The following is a 20,988-nucleotide window of genomic DNA, read 5'->3' on the forward strand; positions in this document are numbered from 1 at the left end:
CATGACCTGTTCATGTCAGGTTAAGATCCCTGGAGTGAGTGACTCTCATGCAATCTGATTTATGAATGTTTAACATTTCCATCAGGTCTAGGTCAGACTTTCCTGTAAGCCAGGCACAGGTTATCCCTTAGAAACCTGTAGGAGACAGAATACAGTGATAGGGCTTTCAGACTTTCCATGTAAGACTTGTTTTGTGTACCCTTGTAATTTCTTGTTGGTCTCTCCAGTTGTTGCAGGTATCTAGTGAGGTGCATGCAAAATGGAGCATTGTACTTAATTATTGGTCTGATGAGGGCCAAGTATAATAGAATTATAACATCCTTAGATCTAGATGTAATGCCTTTACTTATAAGATGTGCCACATAGAAGGATTTACTTACTACTGTGGATATATGGTGTTCAAAGTTCAGGCTGCTATCAACAGGAGTATCCAGATCATGTGCCACTGGTCCTACACTTAAGGGGTTGCTGTCTATAATGTAATTTTCAGGAATGCTAGCTTTCCCAAAGGGAATAATAATACATTTTTTTGCATTTAGATTTAATCTGTCATTTTGGCACCAATCATCTGTCTGTGTTAACCCTGTCTGCAGTATAGTAACATCATTGGGGGACTTAATAATTGCTCAGAATTTGAAATTGTCAGCAAACAGGGTCATCCACAGGCCATCCAAGTTTGTCTGGACTTCTGAGAGATACATTTTGAACAGCAAGGGGCACAGCACAGAATCGTGTGGTATGCCACTGGTGACTGGTCTTTTGCTAGAGGTGAAGTCACTTACTTTGACAGTATGTGTCCTGTCAGTGAGCCAGTCTGGTATTGCAGGGGTTAATTCCCAATTGAGAGAGTTTCTCAATAATACCTGTGTAGGGAATTGTGTCAAATGGCTTGGCTAGGTCAAAATAGGTGGCATGCACTGTCTTTTCCTCATCTAGGGCCATGGTGAGTTTCTCAAAGAAGCCAACCATATTTAACAGGCATGATATACCTTTAATGAATCTGAACTGGGATGGATCCAGAGTTTGGAATTACCAATGTCCTTGTTAATAAAGTCCATAATTATTCTTTCCATGGCCTTGCAAATGATGCTAGTCAAGCTTATGGACCTGTAATTCTCAGGATCAGTTAATGGTCTCCCTTTGTGCAGAGGGATTGCTGTTTCTGTCTTCCATTCTGCCGGAAAATAGCCAGTTCTCAGGCTGTGGTTAAACAGGGATACAAGTAGGTCTGCTAGGTCATGTTTTAAGTTGTTTAAAATGCAACCTGGGATGTTGTCTGGTCCCATTGTTGCCATGTTTTTGGCCTTGGAGAGCACCAGGATGACCTACACTCTTGAGATAATAGGTTGAAGAATGGTGGCAGGTATACTTTCGGGGGATGACAGGAGGAGACGGGGGGGTCTCCAAATCTGTTAGCTAGCAGGTTGGCTATTACATCCAGCTGAGTATGGGTGGTACCATCCACAACCAGTTCAGCACATAGCTAGGTATTCCCTTTTAGATTTTGGATGTAATTAAAGAATGCCTTGTGTTTACCTTTAACTAGGAAGGCCATTTCTGCTTTGTAATTAACTTTGGAGGACTTGACAAGATCTCTAATTTGTTTGTTTGTTATCGAGTGATTTCTTCTTCTGCTGAACCAGTTTCCTCTTATTCTTGCACATTAGTTTCTTTTTATTGCTGCATAGCCTGTTTATATTAGGAGTCCACTAGGGTGGTTTGATTGTTTGGTAAGATCTGGTTTTAATCTGGTCAGGTATAGCCAATTCTAAACAACTGTTTAAGTGGCTATACAGGGCATTGGTGTACACCTCTGCATAGGAGTCCATGATTTCTACATTCAAGGGGGCTTTGAAACTTCTTATACCTTCACTTAGTAAGAGGTAGTTTGTCTTTGAAAAATTCTTAAGCATTTTTGATCTTGAAGGGGTATCTCATCTTATAATTACATCGAAAGAGACTGATTTATGGTCCTATCTTACCAGGGAGGACATCACATGGGGGGTGCAATGCTGTCCCATGTTAGTGAGTACTATAAGCGTAGAAATACTCCTGAATGACCACAAGAACCAAAAAAACAAACTGGAAGATGCAGAAGAACAGAGTGAAATCCACACGATGTTAGCATAATAAAAACTTTTAATCCACGCTTTCGTAACCATACTTCTTCAGAATAAAATGTACATTCTCAACATCACATTTAAAAACAGTTTTAAAATACCTCTGCACCAATAAACACATCTTTCCACTTAAACAATTATACAATTAATCAATAAAATGTCAAGGCTCAGGAAGTTATTGCCTTATATAGACTTTACGGTCTTTCAAAAAACATTTAATGTTGACAGCATCGTTTATACCAGGGGCCAGATTTACGAAAGCTTGCACGGAGTTGTAGAGTAGTGCAAGACGTCAAACAGGCAATATGTCTGCCGTGCGATCCAGGAACAACCAGCAGGGGCGTGCCCAAGAGCTGCTAAAGCTACTCTTGCATGGACAGTGTCATGGTATGCAAATGACCTCATTTGCTGCTGAAAACTATACAAATGAGGTAAACTTACAATCCAGGAAACACTAACCTGTCCGTGAAAGATTAGTGTTATCTGCAGAAATGTACTCCGTTGGTAACGGAGTACCATTCTGCAAATAGCTAAGCGGAGCTATGACAGCTCCAAATAAAAGATGCATACAGTTGAAGAAGTATGCCAATGGCCAAACATAAGACCATTGGCATTTATAAATGTTTAAAAATATAAAAATCTAACTTTTTTTCCCCCGATCTCCGATGCTTAGGCATAGCGCAGCACAGCGCAAACGTGCAGCGCTTTAAAAAACAACAAAATAATTTAAAAATAGCCAAAAATATGTATTTTCACTAAAAAGCTTATTCTGCCATGCAGGTGAATGGCAGGCTGAAGACAACATGGACACTGAGTACTGGTTGCTAAGGGGGGGAAGCTCAGTGTGAGAGATGTAACCATGCATTAGTGCAATCCTATGTAAACGAAGATAAGGATAGTGAATCCCAATTTTCCCAAGCTTGTGAGCCATGTCTCAAGAGTGTAAGAGTAGGAGTAGGTGAGTAGTAGAGTAGAATATAGGTGACATCATGAGGGGGTGTGTCAGAAAGGCTGTAAGCTAATTGTACCACAGTGGCTTGTGTTTGCCCTGGGTTGCTCAGGATTGCAAGAGGCGTGCCTACAGTTGTCCTATTTGAAAACCTAAAACCAAAGGTGCACACTGTTAAAAGATCAGAAATTTCTTGAAAACATGCACACAGCGTGTGCGCTCGTGTGTGCTCATATGTGCACGTGTGGGTGTGTTTGCGCTTGTTTGCACGGCGCTGCCCAGGGGGGGAACAGAAAGGCAAAAGGAAGGAAAAGAAGTAGTAGGAAGTTAACCAAGGAGAACTAGCAGAGCTGCCAGGTGAAATATATCAGAATCAGCCAATTACACAGGCAGCAGACTAGCCCAGCCCAGCACTTTAAACTCTGCAAACAGCATTCCCCCCTGTTTTTTCCCAAGAACTCTGCAACACTGCAATATACAAACAGGGAAAGCTTAAAAAGCTTAAGTCAGACAAAATGTTAGGGGCTACTCTTGCTATCATAAACCAACATGTGCAAGGTGCTGAGGGTGGTGATGATGTGAATGTTGCTGAGCAACCCACAATAAGGAGAAGGAGAAGAGTGTACAGACCCAGGATAACCTACCAGGGGCTACATGAGCTGGAGATAGTGGAGCCCTATAGGGTGAACAGAGACCTCCTACAGCAAATTGTTGAGCTGTGCCAGCCACACCTCACACACAGAACCAACAGAGGGGAACCCATCCCAGTGGATACCAAGGTATGTGTTGGCATAAGAATTCTAGCTACAGGTACCTTCCAAAGACCAATTGGTGATATGATGGGGATTTCACAGGCATCAGCATCCAGGGTACACAACCAGTTCCTGGATGCCATTTCAGCACATGTCGGTGACCACGTATATTTCCCCAATTCCCGTGAGGCATTGGCCAGCAATATGTGTCTTTTCCACCAAATAGCAGAATACCCTGAGGTAGTGGGTGCAATAGACTGCACTCACATATGCATCAAAGCACCACCCGGTGAGCGAGGTAGGGTCTACATCAACCGCAAGGGCTTCCCCTCCATCAACTGCCAGGTCGTGTGTGATGCCCAGGGCATAATAATGAATGTGTGTGCTGACTGCCCTGCAAGCTATCACGATTCCCACATCTGTCATCTGACGCAGCTGTACCAGAGATTTGCCAATGGGGGCATCTCTGATTGTCACCTAGTGGGGGATGCTGGATACGCACTGGAGACATGGCTGATGACACCCATCAGAAATGCACACACACCTGAAAAAGAACTCTATAATGAGGCACACGCACAAACAATAAACATAATTGAGCGTGTGTTTGGGATGCTCAAGTCACGTTTCCGGTGCCTGGACACATCTGGTGGAGCCTTGCAGTACTCACCAACTACATGTACCCAAATTGTTATGGTATGTGCCGTGCTACACAATATGATCCTGCAGAAATGGCTGCAGCAGGAACAGCATGGGGCAGGGCCAAAAAGCCCCCCACCATTGCCAAGGCCTGCACAGACACAGCGTGACTCAGAGGAGGAACATCCTGAGCCTGCCCCAGTAGGCAGAAGGAGGCATGCCCAGTATGCCCTGGCCTTGGCAAAGAGGCAACGCATAGCACATACACTGGCTCAGTAGGAACCCTGGAAATGACACCTCTCTCTGACTCGCACATACAGTAAAAGGGATGCTTAACTTGACATAACCTGTTTTCAAACATGTATATGGAGTGTACTATGTGCATCCGACATAGGCAGCCCTGCAGCACCACCTGAGGCATGAGTGCCCTCTTTTAAGCACTATAAAGCACTGCTAAGCACATTTCACTAGTATTTAGCATATTTAAATACAATTGCGTGTAGCTGCACACTGCACTAACCAGTGCAACATTGGGCAACATCGAGCAACGTTGAGCAAAGTCGGGCAACGTTGGGCAACGTTGGGCAATGTTGGGCAAAGTCGGGCAAAGTTGAGCAAAGTCGGATAAACACACTCACACTTGCTTTACTGTTCCATAATCAGTCAGGTCTGCCCAGCAGGAAAATAAAAAGCAGTAACAGGGCTTGAACTCAGGAAACTGTGCACTATAGTCACAATACTGAACCACTAAGCCATGACAGCATTTCACTGGCACAGACACAGCTTAAGCCACTCACACATACCAGTTGGGGAGGTCACATACCTAACAGTCACAGCCAGCAGGACAATTGTAGACAAACGCAAACACAAACAAATGTTGTATCATGCCCTCTGAAGAGACATATGAGTAACCTCCCCCCAGGCCTATGCAGACAGATAACAGCAGGCCAGGCAGTGTGATGTGGGTTGGATAGGCTATGAAGTCACAAACTAATATGCATGTAATTGGAAGCTAAGGTCTGTAGTACAGTGGTATGCTCAAGCCAGTACGATAGGCAACAGTACAGACTGAAATGGAGTACCTGACATAGCAGTGCAGGCCTAGCAAATGTGTATAAGTGTCAGGTGTACCCCTCATCCTATGTACACCCACAGTAACAATCAGGTGTGCACTCCCGGGTAGAAATGTACAAATAATAGCTGTTCCCCCTGTATGTAGAAATGTTGATAAGTCTATGCAAATTGACTCATGGAAGCCCTGCAGGCACAGCGTGCTTCCTGTCGATGTACAACACAAAGGTGAGCCCTGAAGTAAAAACCAACTTGATTTTTCACACACATATAGTATATATGTCCATAGTGGGCATGCTCACACACTTTAACAAATTTAGAAAATTTCAGTCTGCAACATACTGAAAGGTCACACTGGGCATGCTCACACACTTAAACAAACGAAACAAATGTCAGTCAACAACATACTGAAAGGTCATACTGTGCATGCTCACACACTTAGGCCATGTCTGAGTACAGCAGTGGGCCACACATATCTGGCAGTTGCAGTTCTTACTCCAGACACTTGTCACTATTCACCAGTTCTGCCTTGTGCACACAGTGATATGAAAACAGACCCATATAATATATTGGACCCCTGTCATAACCAAACTATGTACTACAAGTACTTAAGTTGTTCAAAGAATGTGAAAATCCAAAGAAGATCAATAAATCTCCGATCAGTATCATCAAGAAACAATGAGCACTCCTAATATTATCCAAGCCATGTTCTGGCAAAAATATTGCCAAAGAGTCCATAGAGAACCATGATGCTTTCTTTCGCTATGTCATAAATATCAATGTAAACTCATATATGTTCTGAGTCAGTGCAAAGTGTAAATGAATACATGTACATGACTGACATTGCCAACATCTTGTCAGACAGGTTCATACATATTTACCCCCTCTCACTGACAAAAGGGCCCATTACCATACCTAGAGATTGTGAAAACCCAGAAATCACATATACAATGGTTAAACAGCTCTATCCAAACCTAAAAACATGGCGTCTATGGGATGACATGGTTTCCCTGGCTGTGTCATATGTGAACTCCAAAACAAACAGACCCTGCACCTGAACAGTCTGTTGAGACTCACCCTCTGTACAGGATATGAAACTGTTGAATGGGTTACAGCAAGGTTTGGCACACTCCACAAGTGTTAGTGCACAACAGACCATGGGAACTATTGTCTTATAAGCCTAATAAGCCTGATCTGCAAGGCCATGGAGTCCATCGTTATGGAACTCATAAATAGAGCTATTGGGAGCCTACAAACACCCAACCCTACCCATTTTGGTTTGGTCAGGGTCAGATCATGGTTCCTAAACCCGCTAGACAGTTTTCAAGGCAGTTTCCCAGGACATACATCAATGAAATGAGCTACACACAGCATACATAGACCTTGAAAAGCCCTTTTCCAACATCCCACACACATGTCGTATCCACAAAATCAACAACCTGTGCATAAACACGTATGTCATCTGATGGATTGCCATCTGGGGCAAAGATAGATCCCACAAGATAAGAATTGTGGTCTCCCTGTTGGACTGTAAGCTGGCAACAAATGCTGTCCCCAGTGGCTCAGTCCTGGGACCCCTCCTGTCTGATGTATACTTTTCAGAAATACAGTCAAACACATGAGGGCTATGGTTAGCAAAGTTTGTGGATGACTGCAAAAAGGTTGTCATAATCAATGTTTGGGACAACAGTGACAACCTTAAAATGGGTCTCAGTCAGACAGATGTGGTGTCAAAATTATGGCCTCGAGCTACAGTCATACAAATACCACATAGGCTCCAACACCCTAAATATGGAGGTAATAATAATAGATCTATTGACACATGTGGATAGTCATCTCTACTTCCAGAAACACATTCACAAAGTGGTTAGAAAATCATGCTATGTGTTCCCACAAATTGCCAAGGTCTTTACACGTAGGTCAAAGGAGGTTTCCTCTACTCATCAGTCATCAGACCCATCAGAGAGTATCACAGCACACTTGCGATGAAACTGACTAAGCACCTTCAGCAGCTGGAAAGACCACTGAAGTACCTCAACAAAAGCATTACTGGCCTCAAACAGTTGCCCCATGCAACAAGACTAAATTAAGTCAATTTGTACTCTGTTGCATACTGTCTACTCAGGCGATCTCTGCCCAACAGATAAGCTCACTGTGCCACATGTTCTAGGGCTATCATCATCACAACAATAAATAGAACATGTTGGAGGGATACATTAATAACTCACAGACTTCCCTTGCTTTGCAACAGGCTCCCAACCACATTATGCTGAGTCCCTCACTGACACTCTTCCAGAGGAGCCTTGATGAGTGTATGTGAAACTGAACTGTCACACCACGGATTACTTCATCAGCTCTACCACACAGAGGCCTAGGGAACTAACCCCATGTGTGGTGATAGCTGCATACTCTGGCTATACTAATATATGCCTTCAGGCAGATGGCCTATTACCTACCTATTTATCTATATATATATATATATATATATATATATGTAGGGGGAACACAGTATAATGAGCCAAAGATGGATGGACAGAAATGTGTGTAAGAGGGTGACCATGACAGGGAGCCATCCAGGACTATCCTACCCAGCACACATCCCAATGGCACAAAAACATGAGATGCACATCTCACCCACTGTACATAACAGCCACCAGTATATGTAAGCATTACAGTGTATGTGGTGCATGTGCCTGCTGTACAACATGACTGTACAATGAAGTACACATCTACTATCTGTAGACATGTACCTGTCACATAGGTTCACAGGTATGTAGTAGACTATCTTCACGAAGATATATATATTAGCCTAAGCAAGTTGTGCAATTTTCACCACCCCATTGGGTAGTCTCCTAAGCCCTAGTTCTAATAGTTAGTACCCTAAGCCCCTTTCTTGTGGGGCTGCTGATGTGATGCCTGGCGTGAATTGTCTGTTTCCCATCCACTCATCAAGGTTCCTATTGAAGAGTGTCAGGGATTGGCTCTGTCTGATGTACATTGGGACTCTGTTCCACAGTAAGGCAAGTGTCTGGGATGGTACTCTATCCCACCAGCATGTTGTATTCATTGTTGTGATGAGGTTCATATCCCTAGAGTGTGCAGTGCGACTCAATTATGTTATCCGTACATGGAGCATGTTCAACAGTTATGTGTTGGACATGGCTCTGTATGTTAGGCAGAGTGTGCCTCTGAGTAGGCGGTATGCAACGGAGAACAGATTTAGTTTTACCAGTTGTGTTGCATAACACAACTGTTTGAGGTCAGTAATCCTCTTGGTGAAGTACCTCTGTGGTCTCTACAGCTGCTGGATATGTTTAGTGGAGTACATCCAAAATGGTGCATTGTACTCAATGATGGGTCTGATGACTTAAGAGTAGAGGGCCACCACTACCTCTTTTGATCCTGATGCAAATCCTTTGTTGATTAGGTGGGCCACTTAGGATTTCCTAATCGCTTTGGCAACATGGTTGTCAAAGGAAAGATGACTATCTACTTGTGTCCCCAGATCCCTTATTACCTTGTCAGTTTTAGGGGGTAACACCTATGTGGTAGTTTGTGGGTACTTTGTTTTAACCAAAGGGGATTACTATGCATTCTTTCACATTGAGCTTGAGGCCATGATTCGGACACCACACATCTGTCTCATAGAGTCCCTTCTGGAGAATATTTGTGTCATCCGGGGAATCTATTATGGCAAACACATTACAGTTCCCAGCAAACTTAGTCAACCACAACCCACTTGTGTTTGCATGTACTTTTGAGAAGCCTATACCAAACAGGAGGGACCCCAGGACTGAACCCTGGGGGACACCAGTTGTTACCAGTGTAGAGTCTGACATGTAGCCAGCAACTCTTAATTTGTGGGATCTATCTGTGAGCCAGTTTGCAATCCATCTTGTGATATATGGATTCATGCCCAGGTTGGTGAGTTCATCTATGATACCTGACTGGGGAATGGTGTCAAAGGCCTTAACAAGGTATAGGTAGGCTGTGTGGAGCTCATTTCAATCATCTGTAGCCTGGGTAACTGTCTCAAAGAAATCCACCCAGTTCAGGAGGTGTGATCTGCATTTGACAAAGCCAAACTGGGTGTGCTGAACTGTGTAAAGGTTCCCAATGTCTTTATTGTTGACTTCCATTATGATTGGCTCCATTGCCTTGCAGATCAGACTCGTCAGACTCATAGAGCATGAATGTCAAGGGACTTTTGTGGCCCCACCCCTGTGGAGTGGGAAGAACGTTGCTGTGCAACATTCTACGGGTACATATCCTGTAGAGAGGATGTAGTGAGAGGTGTAGGTATTCTTGATGAATATGGATACATCCCCACCCTATGTGTTATGATCCAGGTTCTGATGCTGGAAGGTATGGAATGTGTAGTATCCTGGTAGTGCTGGTGTGCTCTCTGGAGCCTTGAACTAGGTTTCTGTTACTGCACAGCTATCAATATTCTCCATACTGAGAAGTGCCTCGAGTGTGTGTATTTGGAGGCTGAGACTTCTGGCAATGAGTAGCATTGAGATCACTTTGTGGTTATTTGTGTTAGTTACGGGGTTTGGTTTGTCCTGAGTGACCCGTGTTCCACACCTGAAGTCAACGCCTCATTCATCCAATCTGACCATAAGCAAATTACCCTACATATTCACATTCTGACCCCCCCCCCCCATTAAGGAAACCATGTTAAAAAATTTCTCCAAAGCCAACTTCATGCTTCTTAAGACAAAAGTGGTGAACTTCAGGGCACCCATGCAGATGGACAATACAGTTACAACTACTGAATCCTACATAATTGCACTTTATAAGCAGTTACATGAGTGCATGGATCGTGCTATCCTAAACAGAACCAAGATGTTATCCTCCAAGAAAAGGAAGCCAATCTGGTGGTCCCCTGCCATAAACAAACTGTACAACAGAAGGAAGAAACGGTTGCAAAAGAGGGTAAAATCCCATGAGTGGAGGAGCTCCCTGGTCAGCCTCAGTAAGAAGCTGCAATCTCTGATACAATCCTCCAAAGCTAGTTATAAAAACAAAATCGCCAGTGATTCTAAAGACAACCACAAAGCATTCTATAGCTATGTCAAGAATCTCAATGGCAACACTCAGATCTGCTCTGAGATACAGCACAATGGCACTAAATATACAGACCTAACTGATATTGCCAACATCCTGGCAGATAGGATCAGTGCTAACTTTACCCCCTCTCACCCATGAAAGAGCCCATCTCTATACTGGAAGAATGCAAAGTTGCTGTCATCACGGCTGCACAGGTAAAAAACACACTCTCCAAAACCAGGAACACAGCATCCATGGGACCAGATAACATCCCAGGTTGCGTTCTACATGAACTACAGAATGAACTGGCACCACACCTAAGTACCATGTTCAATCATAGCCTCACCTCAGGCTTTGTGCCTGCTGAATGGCGCACAGCAATGGTTATCCCACTACACAAGGGAGGAGCTACCATGGACCCCGGGAACTAGCGCCCCATTAGCCTGATGAGCCTGGTCTGCAAGGCCATGGAACGTATTATCATCATGGAACTTATAAACAAAGACATTGGTAATCTCCAAACTCTGGACCACAACCAGTTTGGGTCTGTAAAAGGCAGATCATGTTTCCTAAATCTGACAGACTTCTTTGAAGCAGTCACTGAAGCCATAGACAAGGGTAAGGTGGTTCACACAGCCTATCTAGATCTTGCCAAGGCTTTCGACACCATCACCTACTTTGGAATTATAGATAAACTCACTAAACTAGGTAAAAATCCCTCTGTCACAAGATGGGTTGCCAACTGGCTCACTGACAGAAGCCACACTGTGAAAATAGAAGACTCCAAATCCGACTTCAGACCAGTGACAAGTGGAATACCACAGGGTTCAGTCCTGTGTCCTGTCCTGTTTGGTATCTACTTCCCTGAAGTACAGGCTAATGCAGAAGGTCTTTGGCTAATGAAGTTCACAGATGACTGCAAACTAGGAGCCATAATCGAAACTACTAATGATGTGGACATCCTACAAAAGGGCCTCACTGAGACAGATGCCTGGTGTCAAAGCCATGGCCTCAAGCTCGATGCCAAAAAATGCATTGTCATCCCCTTTGATAAAAACTCTGTACCCATGAACTACAACATAGTGGTAGTATACTTAACACCGAAAGTGTGATAAGAGATCTTGGGACACAGGTGGACAGTAGTCTCTCCTTTGATAATCACATCGCCACAGTAGTCAGGAAATCCTTCTACGTGGCACACCTCATCACAAAAGGTTTCTCATGCAGAAAAAAAGATGTCATTGTTCCCCTCTACTCGTCACTCATTAGATCTATTATAGAGTACAACGCCCCTTTTGGTATGTACCTCACAAGACATCTACAACAACTGGAAAGGATGAAGAAATACCTCACAAAGAGGATTACCGGTCTCAAATACATGCCCTACACAGACCGTCTCAAAACACTCCAGCTTTACTCTGTTGCATATCGCCTACTCAGAGGTGATCTCTGCCTAACATACAAAGCTATGTCAAGCACAGAGCTGTTTGACATGCTCCACTTAAAGAAATCCCAATCCCTTCGAGCTTTAGCCTCAAAACCCAGGCCAAAATACAAAAGGAGGGGGTGTATCCATTTCCATAAAGAATACCCACACTTCCAGGTTAGTGGCACAGCACGAGGCCTCAGAGACCATCCAAGTGCAACTAACAGTGGGCAAAGCTGCTTATCAGATCATAGCCTGCTACAGATCACCTACCTTGTCTCAGGACCCTCACTCAGCATTTCTGAGAACACTGGAAAATGTAAAGGTCCTACCAAACGCCATGATATTAGGAGATTTCAACTACCCAAACATTGACTGGGAGAATTACTCAAGTACAAACTCCTCTGCCCAATGCTTCCTAGAGTTTATAAACTCAAATGCCCTGGAACAGCTGGTCACCATGCCCACTAGAGGTGACAACATACTGGACCTGATCATCACCAACATGGGGGATCAGTGTTCCACACCAGAGGTAAACCCCTTGCTGGTAAGATCAGATCATAAAGTAATCACACTGGACATCCACATCCCGACCCCACCCCTAGTCAAGGAAACCACTGTGAAAAACTTTTCAAAAGCAAACTTCACACTTGTCAAGACCGAAGTGGAAAGTTTCAAAGCCCCCTTGCTAAAGGATAATGCTATCCAATCTACAGAATCCTTTACAAGTGCATTCTATGAGCATCTACAGGGATGCATGGATCGAGCCATCCCAAGTAAAACCAAGACTCACTCCTCCAAAAGAGGAAACCAGTCTGGTGGTCCCCGGCCATAAATAAGCTATACAACAGAAGGAGGAAACTACTACATGATAGAGCAAAATTCCAAAAAGGAAAGGCATCGCTGATCAATATTAGCAAGAAACTACGATTGCTCATAAAATCATCCAAGACCAGTTTCAAAAGAAAAATTGCCAAGGAATCTAAAGATAGCCACAAAGCCTTCTTTAGCTATATCAAAAATTTAGGTGGCAACTCTCAGATATGCTCTGAGCTACTGCAAAATGAGAGAAAATACACTGTCCAACTGACATTGCGAACATCCTGGTGGACAAGTTCAGTGCAAACTTCACCCCCCCCCCCACCCCCAAAAGGGCCCGTGTCCATCCCAGAAGAATGCTGAGCCCCAGACATCACAGACATGCAGGTAAAAACAGCCCTCTCCAAACCTAAGAACACAACATTAATGGGACCGGATGGTGTCCCAGGCTGCATCGTACATGAGCTCCAAAAGGAACTAAACCCTCACCTAAATTCACTGTTCAGACTCAGCCTTGCCACAGGCTATGTACCCAAAGAATGGCATACAGTAACAGTCATCCCACCCCACAAAGGTGTTGCCACAACAGAACCTGGGAACTATCGCTCTATAAGCCTGACCAGCCTGGTCTGCAAAGCTATGGAGCGAATTATCATGGAACTCATAAACAGAGACATTGGGAACGTCCAGACACTGGACCCTACCCAATTCAGCTTTATTAAAGGCAGATCCTGCCTCCTAAACCTAGTTGACTTCTTTGAAACAGTTACCAAGGCCATAGATGAAGGGAAGGTAGTCCAGACAGCCTACCTGGACCTCATTAAGGCCTTCGACACCATTCCCTACTCTGGCATCATAGACAAGCTTACCAGCTTGAACATTAACCCCTGTGTCACGAGATGGGTGGCCAACTGGCTCACGGATAGAACACACATGGTCAGACTTGCGGGTGCCATGTCTGACTCTAAACCAGTCACAAGTGGCGTCCCACAGGGCTCGGTCCTGGGACCCCTCCTGTTCAGTATATACTTCTCTGAGGTACAGGCAAGCATGGGAGGACTATGGCTGACCAAGTTTACAGATGACTGCAAACTGGGGGCCATAATCGACTCTCCGGCTGACACAGACAGATACCTGGTGTCAAAACCATGGCCTCAAGCTGAATGCCAAAAATGCATAGTCATCTCCTTTGGAAAAAACAAAGTGCCCACGAATTACCACATAGGTGGTAATCCACTAGGTATGGAAAATGTAATTAGGGACATGGGGACCCAGGTAGATAGTAACCTCTCCTTTGATAATCACATAGCCAAAGTGGTTAGAAATTCCTTCTATGTAGCCGACCTAATCATGAAAGGGTTCACCTCTAGATCAAGAGAGGTCATTGTGCCCCTCTACTCATCACTCATTAGGCCCATAATAGAGTACAATGCCCCATTTGCTATGTACCTTAATCGGCACATGCAATAGCTGGAAAGACCACAGAAGTACCTCACCAAGAGGATCATGGGTCTCAAAGAGATGCCCAATGCAGCTCAACTAAAGAAACTCCAGCTCTACTCGGTTGCTTACTGCCTGCTCAGAGGTGATCTATGCCTGACATATAAGGCCATGTCCAACCCGGAATTAATGGATATGCTCTACCTTAAGAAAACCAAATCTCTTAGAGCCACATGCTGCAGTGAATTAAACCTCAGCACAGCAATAAACAGGATGTGCTGGAGGGATAGATTCCCGTCCCAGAGAATTCCCTCGCTCTGGAATAGAATCCCAGTATATGTTAGGCAGAGCCCCTCGCTGATTCTCTTCAAGAGGAATCTTGACGAGTGGATGGGAAATCGTAAATTTATCCCTGGGATCACTTCAGTGGCCCTGCTGGACAGAGGCCCAGGAAACTAATTTAAAAGGGAGGCGAAAGCCAACACATTCTGGCTAGGCTTATAAATGCCCTTGGGCAGATAGCCTAGTACCTACTTATGAATCTATGAGCCTACATGCTCTAGGGACCTAAACCTTGTCACCACAATAAAAAGAACATGCCAGAGGGATAGATTCCTGTCCCAGAGACTTCCCATACTCCAGAATAAACTACCTAACTATATCAAACAAAGCTTGTCATTAGCACTCTTCAAGGAAAATCTTGATGATTGGATGGGAAAAAGGAAATTCACCCCGGGGATCACTTCTGTGTCTCTGCTCGACAGTGGCACAGGAAAATAAATTTCTTGGGTGGCAAAAGCCTGGGTACCTTTTTGGCTGGGTTTGTATAGGCCCCAGGGCCGATAGCCTAGTACCTACCTATGAACCTATGAAACTATGAACCTTTGAGCCTTGCCTAAAAAAGGTAATATGGGGAAAGCAAGATCCTTGGCCATTATTCAAAAGCATAGGGGCGACAGGTGCAAACCATCTGTAGTGAAGCAATGAGGCTTGTCTATCATGTCATCACAGGCAGACAGAGACTGGATCCCCTTTGAATGACACCAGAAGCTCAGCCAATTGTTGAAGTTTATTACCTTTCTGTTAAATTGCAGTATCATGTAGGTGAAGGTAAGATGCTACTCAAGGTCAGGGTCATACCAGCCTGGGCTACAAGATCATAGAGCTACTATATATCTCTTGTCATGTTGTCTTGGGAGGTATGTCTCAGATCATTCACACTGACATGTACAAAGAACACGTCATATATGTACCTGTTCTGGAGTGATGTAAGTGCATTTGTTATGTGGTGGATCATAGCACCTGACAGACAACTGACAGTAACCTTCCCCTTGTCCAGCCGAGTGAGTGGAACATCTGTGTGCCTGACTGTGAAGTCAGCTATTACTAGTGTGTTGGGTATGTTGTTTTGCCTTAGGGCCTGTTGTGAGGCACACTGCTTTGGTGTATTATGTGTTTTCTGGTGAGTGCTTGGAGGTGCATGTTGCTTGCTTGTCTGCTTAGGAGGGCATTCTCTCTTTTTCAGATTGATATTTGTATTCTCCGAGTATGGTAATGTGTATTTATGTGTGTGTGTTTTGCTGGTGCTTATATTGTAGGTCTATGTGAGACAGTTGGTGTTGTGGTTGTATGACCCTACTCCTCCTGACTGTATTGTCCAGTATTGGGTTGACAGAGCTTAGCCACTGGTTTGACCCTGTGTGTGCCAGCATGTGGTGCATCAACCCATATATGATATGGTCATGGCCTATGCACACAATACACTCACAATACACCTAGTATGATAAGCCTGCTGAGGTTAGCAAATGTGAAAAAAACCTTTGGGCAAACTGTCAGCAAGTAATGTCTGTATTGCACCCTGTAACTCCATATTTCTTGCTGAAGTGTAAAGACATACTTAGTTTGGATTAAGAACCCCGCACTTGCCAACTGTGTGTGTGTGTGTGTGTGTGTGTGTGTGTGTGTGTGTGTGTGTGTGTGTGTGTGTGTGTGTGTCTCCCTTGGGAGAGAGCAACCTTTTTGGAGACTACTCACATCCCTTAAAAGTGGTATACTCATCTTTGACAAGTCTGATGATGTCACCATCCTACAAATATACCTGTGGAAAGGAGAGATCCTAGTAACGTGTATAGTGTGTCATGTAAATGCGTATTTCTGTAGTATCATAATGTAGTTCGGTAGGGGTTTGAATACTGCACTTGCCAAGTGTGTGAGTGTATGCTCTCCTGGGGAGGAACAGCCTTGCTGGAGAATACTCACACACCTTAAAAGTGGTATACTCATCTTTGTCAAATCTGATGATGTCACCATCCTACAAATATACTTGTGGAAAGAAGACATCCTAGTAATGAGTATAGCACGTTGTGTAAAGGCATACTACTGTATTATTATAATGCACTTAAGTAACTGTTTGAATCCTGCACTTACCAACTGTGTGTGTCTTCCTGGGGAACAACAACCTTTCTGGAGAATACTCACACCCCTTAAAAGTTGTATACTCATCTTTGTCAAGTCTGATGATGTCACCATCCTACAAATATACCTATGGAAAAATGAAATCCTAGTAATGTGTATAGCATGTTGTATAAATGCATATTGCTATAGTATCATAAGATAAGGGTTTGAATCCTGCACTTGCCACCTGTGTGTGTCTTCCTGAGGATAAGCAACCTTTTTGGAGAATACTCACACCCCTTAAAAGTGGTACACTCATCTTTGTCAAGTCTGATGATGTCACGATCCTACAAATATACCTGTGGAAAGCAGCAATCCCAGTAATGTATATAGTGCATCGTGCAAATGCGTACTACTGTAATATCATAATGTAGTTAGGTAGGTGTTTGAATCATGCATTTGCCAACTGTGTGTGTGTCTCCCTGGGGAGGAGCAACATTTTTGGAGAATACTCACACCCCTTAAAAGTGGTATACTCATCTTTGTCAAGTCTGATGATGTCATCATCCTACAAATATACCTGTGATAAAAAGAAACCCCACTAATGTGTATAGCACGTTGTGTAAATGTGTACTGCTGTAGTATCGTAATGTAATTAGGTAAGGGTTTGAATCCTGCACTTGCCAACTGTGTATGTGTGTTTCCCTGAAAAGAAACAACATTTTTGGAGAATACTCACACTCCTTAAAAGTGGTATACTCATCTTTGACAAGTCTGATGATGTCACCATCCTACAAATATACCTGTGGAAAGGTGAACTCCCAGTAATGTGTATAGAGCATTGTGGAAATGCATACTGCTATAGTGTCATGATGGACTTAGGAAGGAGTTTGAATCTCGCACTTGCTGATTGTGTGTGACACCGTTGGTCAATGTGGAGTGGATTTTGATTTTTTAGTGTATGACATATGACAATGACAACTGTATGTGCATTACACATGTAAGGTAGCTGTGGGGCAAAGCCATATACATACATGTGACCTCAATTATTTCATAGGTGGGTACTCTGCTTTCTTCATGAATGCATCTGTTATCTTTGCCAGAGCATGCTGGCACTTTCCAGACCTTAGGTTACTTCTGTATGCTAGTGACAAGCTTAGCCACTGCAGTGATCCCTGGGCTACGTCTTCTGTTTCACATCCACTCATCTTGGTTTCTATTGAAGAGTGTGAGTGAGGGTTTATGCGTGAGGTATATTTGAATCCTGTTCCAAAGCAAGCAACGTCTGGCAAAGATGACTAATCATTATAGGTGTGCAACAACCTCTGTGGATCTGCATGCAACCCCTTTATTGCTTATGTGCTCCACAGAGGGATTTCCAGAACCCTTTGGTAATGTGATTATCAAAGGAGAGATGACTAAACACATGGCTCTATGTATACATTAGTACCTGTCCCACATTTTGGGGGCTACTACCTATGTTGTACTCTGGGGATACTTTGTTTTCTAAAAGTGGATAACTATGCTTTCTTTGGCTTATAGCTTTACAGCATGAGTTTGACACCAGGTATCTGTCTCTATGATACCCTTTTGGAGGATGTGTGTGTCATCTGGAGAATAAAGTATAGCCCACAGTATGCATTTTCATCAAACGTGGGCAGACATATCCCTGCTGTGTTTGCTTTTACCTAAGAAAGCTATATGCCAAGCAGGAGTGGTCCCAGGACTGAGTGCAGGTGAATACCACTTGTTACTGGCATAGAATTGTACATGGAGGCTGCAAATGTTACTGTGTGTCCTACATCTGTGCGTCATTTGTCAATCCATCATCTACCAATCGTTTATGGTCAGTCTGTTGAGGTTATGTATAATACCAGAATGTGGGATGGGTATGAATTGCTGGTGAGCTATAGCTTGGCTGTGTGGACCTCCCCTCCCTAACCTATAGCCTTGTTAACTGGCTTGAAGTCTACTAGGTGTAGGAGCCATGATCTGGCCTTTAGAGAACCTAAGTGGGTATGGTGCAGTGTTGGCAGGTTCATAATGTCTCTGTTAATGAGTTCCATAATGCTGTGCTCCATAGCCTTCCCGATAACATTTGTCTGGCATATCTGTTGTAGTTCTAGCCTTAATCAATTTATGTTAACATTTGCACTGGGTGTGACAAGGGTGGCCAGGTCTAGGAATAAGTATATTAGAGGGTCAGCCCAGGTTTGAAGGTTAGTAGACCAAGCCAGATAGGCAGGATTAAGTTGGTCTGTACATGTGCTGAGGAGGGATGCAGAGTATATTGTGAAATAGATGCTAAGGATGAAGCCGCCATGTATCAGGAAAAGAGGAATGCCTAAGATGAAGTTTATGGCTGTGGTGAGAGAGGACATGCAGGTGGATGGTGTGATAGTGGAAGGTGCAGAGGGCAGGAAGAAATGGAAACAGATGGTCTACTGTGGCAACCCCTAATGGGAGCATCCGAAAGGAGAAGAAGAAGATGTTGTAGCTCAACCCTTGTGGACTGTGAACACCATTACCATGCGTCATTCCACAAGTATGTAAACTGTATAGAGGCTGCATCTGGACAGAGGGTTTAGGTGAGTGGTAACTTCATATGTCAGCTTGTGTATGACACAGCCAGGGACACTGTCCAGTACCATTGTCACTGTGGTTTGGACTTTGGTAAAGAGATGTTTTAACTAGAGTGTCTGTGAATCATCAGGTTTTACATTCTTCAGGTCTGGAAATGTGGCCTTTGTGTAACGACAGGGTGGTGAAATCCTCATTCAAACTGTCTGACAAAAAATTGGTAATGTCAGTCAGATAAGTGTACTTTGTGACCATTTACATTAACTGTGACCCGATCTGAGATTTCCCCTGTAGATTATACACAACACTAAATAAAGCTTTAGTGTTGTCTTTGGAATCCTTGCCATTTTGTATTTTGAAGCTTGCCATGTATGTTTATTGAGGGATTGCATTTTCCCAATGATACTGACCAGAGAGGTTATCCCTTCTTGGTATGTAACTCTCTTTTGGTACAACTGCACGCCTTCTGTTATATATTTAGTTTATGGCAGGGGCCCATGAGACTAATGCACTTTTACTGTAAAAGTGAGAATTTCTTGTGTTTGTGATAGCACGGTCCATGCAACTCTGTAGATGAACTGTGTGCATTACTAAAGGATTATGCAGCTGGGGCAGTGTTAACCTTAGTAATGCAAACCAATGACAGATAGCAACAACAGCATCACCCACAGCACAGTGTCAACCTGTGTCATACACACATGCGTACTCAAGTTCCAAAATGTGTGTAGTACAATGCATTCTGGCCACCAATAGAAACTATGGAGTGTTAACACTAGCCAATACAGGGCATGACACCCTACCCATGTGTCCAATATGCATGTACATGCAGACAGTGCACCTCCACCATGTTCACAAATGGACACCTGCAAACCTGTGTTGCACACACCCAACACTTACTGTCCACTGTATAACGCATGCTGACACAACTACACACATTAGCCAAGTGGCACATGGGCAGACAAAACACAATTGGAATAAACACTGGTGAAAACAATACAACATTGCTAATTACAGCTTTAATGCATCATGTCTGCTCAGCTACACCTTCAAGGATATCATTGCACTTTACTGCTGACAGCATGCTACAGATCCAACCATTGCTATACTTTATTAAAGTCACCCTGTGCATCAGCACCATGTTAGCCTGTTCCTGCATCAAGGCTACAGATGACAGGAGGTGGCACAGGTTTCATCATATGCACAGGGTGTGTTGTTGGCTTGCCAGAGGCCTACACTGAGCCATACAATCAACATGTGTGTGTGTGAGTTTGTGTGATGGCCATGAGTACTGTTATGGGCCAATGTTGATGCAATGTGTGCAGGTATGTGTTTGCCCTAGGTTTCTGGTTTATGTGTGTGTGTGTGTGTGTATGCAAACAGTTCCACCATGTGGCTGCCATATACGGGGATTTGTGAGACAGCTACAGACTGTACCTGGCAGGCTTTACAGATCACCATCTCTGGCCACAGATATGGAACCTGTGCCTGGCAGAGGTGCTACAGACAGTATCAGGTACTAATCCAGATTGGGTACTATCCAAAAAGGTTGACAAATGTCCACTGGATCCAGGTCCCTGCTGGGACTGGCCAGAGCCACGTGCACATGGTCTGCTAGGACGGTCTATGGACAGCCCCCCAACATTGCTGGGGCTGGTACTGGCACTACAGGAGTGGCTGTGACTTGCTGGACTTCCATGGTGACCTCAAGCTGCTGATGTTGCTGGCATATGTCCACGTCAATGTCTCAAC

Source organism: Protopterus annectens, chromosome 6.part0 (genome assembly GCF_019279795.1).
Source record: "Protopterus annectens isolate FY-2018-M chromosome 6.part0, PAN1.0, whole genome shotgun sequence".
Lineage (NCBI taxonomy): Eukaryota > Metazoa > Chordata > Ceratodontiformes > Protopteridae > Protopterus > Protopterus annectens.